This window comes from Diospyros lotus, chromosome 3 (assembly GCF_014633365.1).
Source record: "Diospyros lotus cultivar Yz01 chromosome 3, ASM1463336v1, whole genome shotgun sequence".
In the NCBI taxonomy this organism is placed as follows: Eukaryota; Viridiplantae; Streptophyta; class Magnoliopsida; order Ericales; family Ebenaceae; genus Diospyros; species Diospyros lotus.
In genome coordinates this window covers 10,523,880-10,532,751 of record NC_068340.1, presented here as the reverse complement: position 1 = coordinate 10,532,751, position 8,872 = coordinate 10,523,880, and the positions used below count along the sequence as shown (strand labels likewise).

Genomic DNA, 8,872 nt, shown 5'->3' with positions numbered 1-8,872 from the left:
TTAATTTTAAAGTGATCCCCAGCCAAATTTCAAAAATTAAACCTGAACCCCATAATTTCCAAAAATTAAAAACTACACCCCACCTAATAATTGTTAGAAATCGGCCAATCGTGCAGCTTCGATTCTACCTTCTTTGATCCGTAGAGTTGCAAGCGCAAACTCCTCCAAGTTGGTCCACACGATCAACCATTTCCACGACGCCTCGAGTAGTGCTAGCAAACCCTAGGCGCCTCCAATGAGAGATCCAAATTTTTCTTCTTATTTTTCAGCTTCTTAAGTGGCCTATTTATAGAGTAAAAACCCTAATTATGCCTTTGAAAAACCCTAAATGATTTAGGTCTGGCCCATAATCATATTGAGCCGTATCTCTCTTTTAAATTATGAAACGGGCTCGACCACAGTGTGTAACCTCTTAGGTCCACCATTGGGCTAGATGTAGGCCAACTCTATTGGGCTATCAGAAGGCCCAACTCATTAGATTAATTAAACTCTTTGATTAAACTTGTGGGCTTCTTAATTAGCACATCTTATGGGCTTCTTAATTAAACTTTTTAATTAATAGTTTTAGAATTAATCAAATTAATTCTAGAACCCTACATATCATGGTTAACATCTAGCAACATGCCATGAATACCTAGCCAATGATGAAAAAACACGGACCTTTTCAATTGCAAATACCGTGCAGTAAAATCCTTTCATCAATTTATGTCCCGATTGAATTTAGAGTATGGTTTTATGAAGAAACCCTAATCATTCAATAACTATGTATCTATTCCAGATTTATGACTTGATAGGTGAAATCAAAACACCTTTTGATTTCTACCTCACCTTGGCCAAGGATTTCCTCAGTCATGAAATCGTCGAAATACACAGGACATCTTCTCATCTTATCGATAAGTAATGAATTCTATTTCGACATCCACAAGCCTTCATATGTGATAAGGTTACGCCCAGTGATAATTTGTTAATGACTCCATTGGAACCCAAAAAGAACCAAAGCGTAACTAGTCAAATATAAGACTACCATGATGTCTCAAGTCTAAGCACCAATCTGAACTATTGCAACACAACAATTCCAATTCGACAATAAACAATTACCATTAGGAATTCTGTAGTGGGTCAGTTCAGTGTACTTATTCTTATAATAAGCACCCACATATATGCACTAGTGTCCACACACCAATGTCTATGAAACAAGTTATTCTCCTAATTGAGCATGCATCATATATGCTAGTCTATCCGAGTTATTAGTGTCCAATCCTAATAACTCTATGACTAGGAACATTTAAGATCAAGGCTTATAAGGAATATGTTTCATGATCGTCATCTCTATGCACGACCATATTCCATGAGCCTATTTGATCTATGGACTTTGTTAAGAATGGAAATAATAAAGACAACCATCAATGACAAATAAAACATAATGCCTTACAATAATAATTGATTGAAGATAAAGAGTCACAATGGAAAATATGATCAATTACATGTAAATATAATTGGCTTATGGGGCATAACTCTAACAATAATAACACTTATACCCCAATTTTTTCGGAATAATTACCCATTTTTCTAAAATAAAATAATTTAACATTCCCTTTAAATTAACACCATAGATTAATAAAATCAATTAAATTTCAAATTAATGGGTCGTTACACACTACACACTTGCAATTAGATAATACCGAAACCCTTTTCGGTATCGATCAACCCCTTGACAAATCATCAGAACTTATCCAAATCCCAAAGACGTTTTGAGAGTTCTTGAATAACGCCTAGCAATAGTTTAAGATAATATAGGTAGTAGTGAAGTCTCACTTCAAGTGAATCTATTACAGTCAACGATTACCGTGTGCAATAATCCTTCCATCACTTAATGTCCTGACTGAGCGAGAGTCATGGAGTGAAAAACTCAAAAACTTAGTAACTATGTGTCAAACCTCATTCATGTGACCAGATGACACCTTAGGAAATACCTTTCCTAACTTTCAATTTTCCATGGCCAGGGACTGTCCTATCACATCAATAGTAGATCACATAGTATGTTCATCCTATCAAATACCGAAGAGGGTGATGGATCATATTCCCAAGACTTGTCTCCATATACTAGTAATACAAAACCACATAGATGAACGTTCCCACCTCCCAATTGGATGATTCAACTCATTAGAAAATCCCGCACACCAATACACAAAACAACCGTGCCGATTCAAGTCTAAGGATCAACATACCATCGTAGCCTGATGACATGACCATTATCCATCAGGCCATGTGGTCAGTTATCGGTGTCACATTCGGCTGATCGTTCTCCAACGACCACCCACAGGTCTACTAACAACATCTCATGTCATATGGCGCGTGACACACCATCCTCCCATTAGTATCCCCATACCGAACGAGATAGTAACCCTTGTGCTAGTCCATACTCGATTAATCAAAGTCCCCATCCAAAGAAGCTAAGGATTAGGAATAGTTTAAGAAGTTTTGTTACCAAATAATCCTATCACACAGTCTCAACACTGTAAGAATAATATTCTCACACAGAAGATATAGGGACTCATTCATATAAATGAGTGGAGAAAATATGAATGAAGAAAATCTTGCCTTCTATTAGATTTATATAAAAATACAATTAATGCATTAAAACAAACCCGCTAGATGTCATCCAAATCTAGCATAAGGGCACACAATACTAACAGATGTTACTACTGAGAAAGTCAAGCTTGCTCTATTTTCTATGGGTGATGATAAATCTCCAGGTTCGGATGGATTTACTCTCAAATTCTTCCGTCGAGCTTGGGATGTGGTTGGTCCTGATTTCACAATTGGTGTGTAATTTTTTCCATTTTGGTTAGTTTCTTAGGAAAGTCAATGCCACTATTATCAGCCTTATCCCTAAGGTTCCCCACCTTGAGACCCCTAATCATTTATGGCCCATATCATGTTGCAATGTGATATGCAAGGTTATTTCTAAGATTCTTGCTAATTGACTTAAACCCCTTTTGCCTTATCTTATCTATGGTGCCAAAACTGAAAGTAAACAAGATCGTTATGGGGTAAGCAGCGTAGTTCAAAATTTTGAACCGTTACCCCGATTTCGACGATTAGATCAACGTCGAAATCAAATAATCACATACATAATAAAATAAATCTAACCTTTAGATTTTCGATTCGTTCGTAGATTCGAGCAGTCCAAGTGTCCGCTCTCTAACTCATGATATGCAGCACGCGTCCGTTGGTGAGGAGAGCGGAATAGGAGTGCTAGCTTCTTCTCCTTTTCGCGGCTTGGGTATGGACATAAAAGAACGTCCTCATTTCGAATCGATGCCAAAGGAAACGGGAAGAGTGAATGGCAATTATTTTTCAACTCTTGAAAAACCACCAAAAATCATTATTTCTTTTGGGCAACCCATAAAGGGGTATTTATAGAGCTAGGGTTTCTTAAACCCTAATGGACATGGATTGGCCCATTTATCCTAGTCCAACTAGAATCTTAAGTGGGTCGAATCCATTTATTAAATATTTGGCCCAAATCTAATTTAGTCCAAATATAATATTTAATATTTAATATTTGGCCCAGATCTAATTTAACCCAAATATTAATTTGATTTAATATTTGGCCCAAATACTTTATTTAACCCAAATATTAAATTAAGCCCAAATATATATTATTTCCTATTTGTCACTCCAACAAATAGAAAATTATTAAATTAGAAACTCCTTCCTAATTTAATCAATTTCTATTTTAGGAAACTTTTTCCTTTATGACGACCCCTGGTCATATCAACGTCGTTACGTCTATTTGTTTTTTTTCTGTGAGAACCTACGACGGCACAAATTCTTGCCAAAGTGTCCCACTTAACCATACATGTAACAACCCGTTAAAGGGCCTAGTATTTATTTAGAATTATTTAATTAATTATTGAAGTATTTAATTAAGAGAAATTTTCATTTAATTATTTAATGGGGCAATTTAGACTTTTAATTGAGAGAATAGAATTTAAAGAGCATTTAATTCTGAAAGCCCTTTTTTAACTGATTGCAACATGGGAACACTATTCCCTATGAGCAATATATCGTCCACATATAGGACTAAAAAGACCGCCACGCTCCCACTAATCTTCTTGTAAACACAAGGATCATCTTCGTTTTGTGAAAAATCAAACTCTTTGATTGTTTCATCGAAACGTTGATTCCAACTCTAGGATGCTTGCTTTAGACCATAAATGGGTCTTTGTAACATACAAATCTTATTTGCATGTTATTAGATGATAAAACCATCGGGTTGTGTCATATACACATCCTCAATCAGGTTTCCATTAAGGAAAGTTGTTTTGACATCCATCTACCAAATTTCATAGTTATGATAGGTGGCTATTGCAAGTAGAATCTGAATGGATTTTATCATTGCCATAGGCGAGAAGGTTTTATCATAGTCAACTCCTTGTCTTTGACTGAAACCTTTGGCTACAAGGCTAGCTATGTACTTCTGTATATTACCTTGCATGTCAATCTTCTTTTGAAGACCCACTTACACCCAATGGGTCTATTACCCTCAGGTGGATCCACCAAAGTCTATACTTGGTTAGTGTACATGGAATCCATTTCGGATTTCATGGAATCAATCCATTTCCTAGAGTCAATGTCTGACATTGCTTCTTCATAGGTATTTGGTTCGTCATTCTCAACCAGAAGCACATCTCCATGTGTTGAGATGACAAATCCATATATCTTAGGCTCATGACAAACTCTTATTGACCTACGAAGTTCTAGTCTGGAAGATTAGGGAATTGACACAACATCTTGTGTCTCATCTTTCTCGGGTTCCTAGAGGGGAGTATTTGTTTGTGGTTCGCCTCGAATCTCTTCGAGTTTGACATTCCTCCCACTAGCCACGGCATCTAAAAATTCCTTCTCAAGGAATACCGCATGCTTGGCAACAAAACACCTTTTGTTCATGGGGGTGGTAAAAAGAATATCCATTTGTTTCTTTTGGATATCCCACAAACAGACATCTTGTAACATCCCAGATTTTCAAACTCAAATATGATATAATACCTGAGGTTATTAGGTTCTAATACTTGGGGAAATAAGTCCTTTCAAGGGATTATAGATGCCTTGAGGCAAAGGTTCAGTTTCTAAACAAGTGGCAAAATCGTAAATACTGAAGCTCAGGTAAAAGTGTAATTTATCTAAAATCTTAGGGTGTTAAGTGTAATTTATCCATTTTTCAGGAACCAAAAAGTGCAATTAAAAATGGCCCGGGGACCAAGTTGCAAGGGCCTAAGTACAAATTACCCGAAAAGTTTGGGCCAAGGTGTAGGTCTTGAAACCTTAAAAATATCTCTTCAAGGTATCATGGATTTCAAATTCAAATCAAATGGAGCTTTGGATTTCAAACTCTATTAAATTCAATTAAGAGACAAGTGGTGCATTTGGGTTGGATGCACATGGGAGAAATGATGAAGCCTTATCTTCAATGACACATGGTAATCAACCATTGGCCACTTGGAAGATAAGATAAGGTCACATGATGGCTCATAATGACCCTTTGAGGTGGCATTGCGTGATTGGCTAAGGAAAAGCTTACTTAGCTTCCAAGTTTGCAAAAGTCTCCAAACCTAATCCCTAAGGACATGTGGCAAGCATTCATTGGCCACTTGGAGATAGGATTTGAAGTGTAATGATGAGAAATGTGGAAAATGCAATTAACCGCGTGGGATGTAGTTGTAATGATGGGAAATATAGAAAATGTAATTTACCATGTGGGATGTAATGATGGGGAATCTTGAAAATCTAATTAAACATGTGGAGGCACAAATCACTAGGGACACATGGCATATTTTAATTGGATGCTCATGGATGGAATGATGACGCGACACGTGGCGCGATTTGGTTAGCCGAAGTTTCCTATAAATAAGGGCTTTGGGGTTATTTATTTTGGGCACCAAGTAAGGAGGAAAAGGAAGGGAGTTTGAGGGAGGAAATGCTATCAAAAAGAAAGGAGAAAGTTGAGGGAGAATAACCCTTGACAGAATTTTTGGGTCTTTGTCGAAGTTCATGCCAAGCAGTAAGAAAAACTGCGAGAAAACCCATTCCGCTCGTTGTAAACTGTGCTTCATAAGGTAACCTGTAACATCCGAGATTTTGTTTATTTCATTTCTCGGTTCAAATATGTAATATCCAAGAACTTTCAATTGTGATATATACCGGGGATATTTAAGTTCAGATATATGAGGAAATGAGGCATTTTCAAGGGATTGTGAAATTCATGATTATGGATTTCAAATAAAACTCCAATATAGCTTTGGATCATTTCAGGTACAAACCTTATTTAAATCAAAGTCTTCGCTAAGTCTTCTCTAAAGTCTTCGATAAGTCTTCTCCAAAGTAAGTCTCCTCCAAGTCTTTGTTAAAGTAAGTCTTCTCCAAGTCTTTGTTAAAGTAAGTCTTCCCCAAGTCTTTGTAAAGTCTTCTCTAAGTCTTTGCTAAGTCTTTTCCAAGTATTTTCTAAAGTCTTTGCTAAGTCTTTTCCAAGTATTTTCTAAAGTCTTCTCCAAGTCTTAAGGTGGCTTATCTTGGAAGTTGTAATAATTAACTTTACCCGAGAAGCCTTAGAATGGCTTACCTTGGAAGAAAGCGATTGGCTTACACTAGAAGCCTTATAATAGCTTACCTTGGAAGAAAGAGATCGGCTTATACTAGAAGCCTTAGAATGGCTTAGCTTGGAAGAAAGAAATTGGCTTGGAAAGGAAGCGATAAGGGCCATGATGGGTTCCTATCCTATAAGCCACGTGAAGGTAAGATTTGGAGTCTTGGATTGGAAGAGAATAGAAGCTTGCTTGAGAAGATTGGAAAATTCAAAGATTGTAATGATTATAGGACACATGGCATTACTTGAATGGAAGCACATGGATAAGTCTAAGTCTTCTCCAAAACTTTACTTAACCTCCAAGTTTGGGACACATGTCACCATTTGGGTGGTAACACATGGAAGAAATGATAAACCCTAAATAATTAAGGTGACACATGGCATGCTATGATTTGATGGATAATTCTATAAATAGGCTTGAAATCTAACTTCCCAAGCCATCTCAAAATTGTGTGAGCCAAATCCAAGTTACGTTGATATTACTTTTAGAGAGAAATAAGGTCTTGATTGTGAGGAGGAAGTTCTGTAAAAAGAAGGAGAGGAAGTCGTTGGAAAATAAGAGAGGAAACGAAGAAGAGGCAAAGGCTTGACGGAAAACGGACAGCTGCAAGTATCGGCTGTAACAGTCCACAAATCAGAGAGGTAAGTCTTATTTATTTCCATCATCATGTAGAGGACTGAAATAGGAGTCCGTAAGTTCAAACGAAAGTCGATTCGGAGTTAAAATGGAAAAGATATGGCAAAAATACTAAAGGGTGTCAAATCTGCCCCCAAGACGCGAAAATAGGCGCCACCTCTTCTTGGGGAGCGTGAGGGCGCGTGAAGGCCGCTTTTTCCATTATATTTCACATATGAACCCATTATTTGATTACCTACAATCCAATATAATATTACATGAGTTTTAGTTCACGAAAATATGCATTTTGTCTACAGAAATACAAACCCAGTAAGGTGTGAAGCCTTAAACATTCAAATCTTGTCCAACCAAGTTGAGGTAAGTACATTATGAACTATTTATGATGTTTAAGAATGCCCATGAATTATGTTATGTGGTCCCTCATGTTATGTTATGTTCACGCAAGTTTCGGGACCGGAGCTCGGTAGCGCTACGCACGAGGGTTCGTGCCCCCGTAGTTGGTGGAACCTCTCGTGTCTCCATATGATATGTTATGTTATGTTATGTCATGACTTGTTTAAATACATATGATAGTTCTCTTGTACTTACTGAGACTCGCAAGAATCTCATCCCATATTTTCCCCCCAGGTGATTATGAATGAGGAGATCGGAACGTGGACGTGGAGTGTGGTGGATATTTGAAGATAACTTTTAATAGTCAGAATGATGTTTTGTAATATTTTCGATATTACACTCTTATGATATATGTATAGGATTGCTACACCATATGTTCTTAAAGCTTATTTAAGCTTATGAAAAGAGCCAAGTCTCATTTTAAGTCCAGATTTCTTTGTATGGATGCTATTATATTTGCTAAGTCTTTCTTTATATTATTGAAGCCATGTTTTCAGTACCAAACTTTTTATTTACACAAAAGATATTCTGAATCTTATTATGGCTAAAACTTTACTTAAGTTTATTAAAGTTTGGTTTCTCAAGTTTTTGTCTGCGCTAAACTTTGATGTTCATAAGAATATTATTATCGTTATTATTTATAAGCATGTTTTAAGTCACGGGTGTCACATAACCGATCAAGGTGAGTGATTCCTGCATGTTTTGTGACACTTTGAGCATTTTTTGCTTCACTTATGTGTGGATGATGGATTGCATATCATGCCTTCGTGGCTTACATGTCATATTTTCCCTTGGCTATGCATATTCCTTCTCCTTTATCATATATCATGTTTGTGTTGGTGACTGTGGCTAGTTGTTGGGCCATCATGGAAGAACTCGTGCTCTTACGGTGAGCCAGGGGTGACTATGATGACTGCGGGGGTGATTGCAACACCTTGGCATTGCTACCATAGGGGTGGATTTCATAATGGCATTATTGCATTTGCACTCATGTACTCTCATTTTCTGAGTCACTCACTTAGATGTCATTATCTAACTTGGGTGTTTCATACCCCTGGGACATTCAACGTCCCAAGTATATTAGCATGCCAGGTACCCTGGAGACAAGTAGGAGAAAAGTCTACGAGGAGGCTGATGTTTAGTTTAACCCCATGTTGTTCATGTGCTATGGATCGTGTGTAACCTTTGGATTT

At 37.1% G+C, this 8,872-nt stretch overlaps 1 long non-coding RNA gene across 1 annotated transcript; it reads left to right on the top strand.

Annotated features, from left to right (window-relative positions):
- Positions 1-7,112: 7,112 nt before the first annotated feature.
- On the top strand, positions 7,113-8,102 carry LOC127796229 (uncharacterized). Its single transcript, XR_008021975.1, has 3 exons — positions 7,113-7,291; positions 7,583-7,643; positions 7,914-8,102. It is a non-coding gene; the product is annotated as an uncharacterized LOC127796229 (long non-coding RNA).
- The last annotated feature ends 770 nt before the right edge of the window (positions 8,103-8,872 follow it).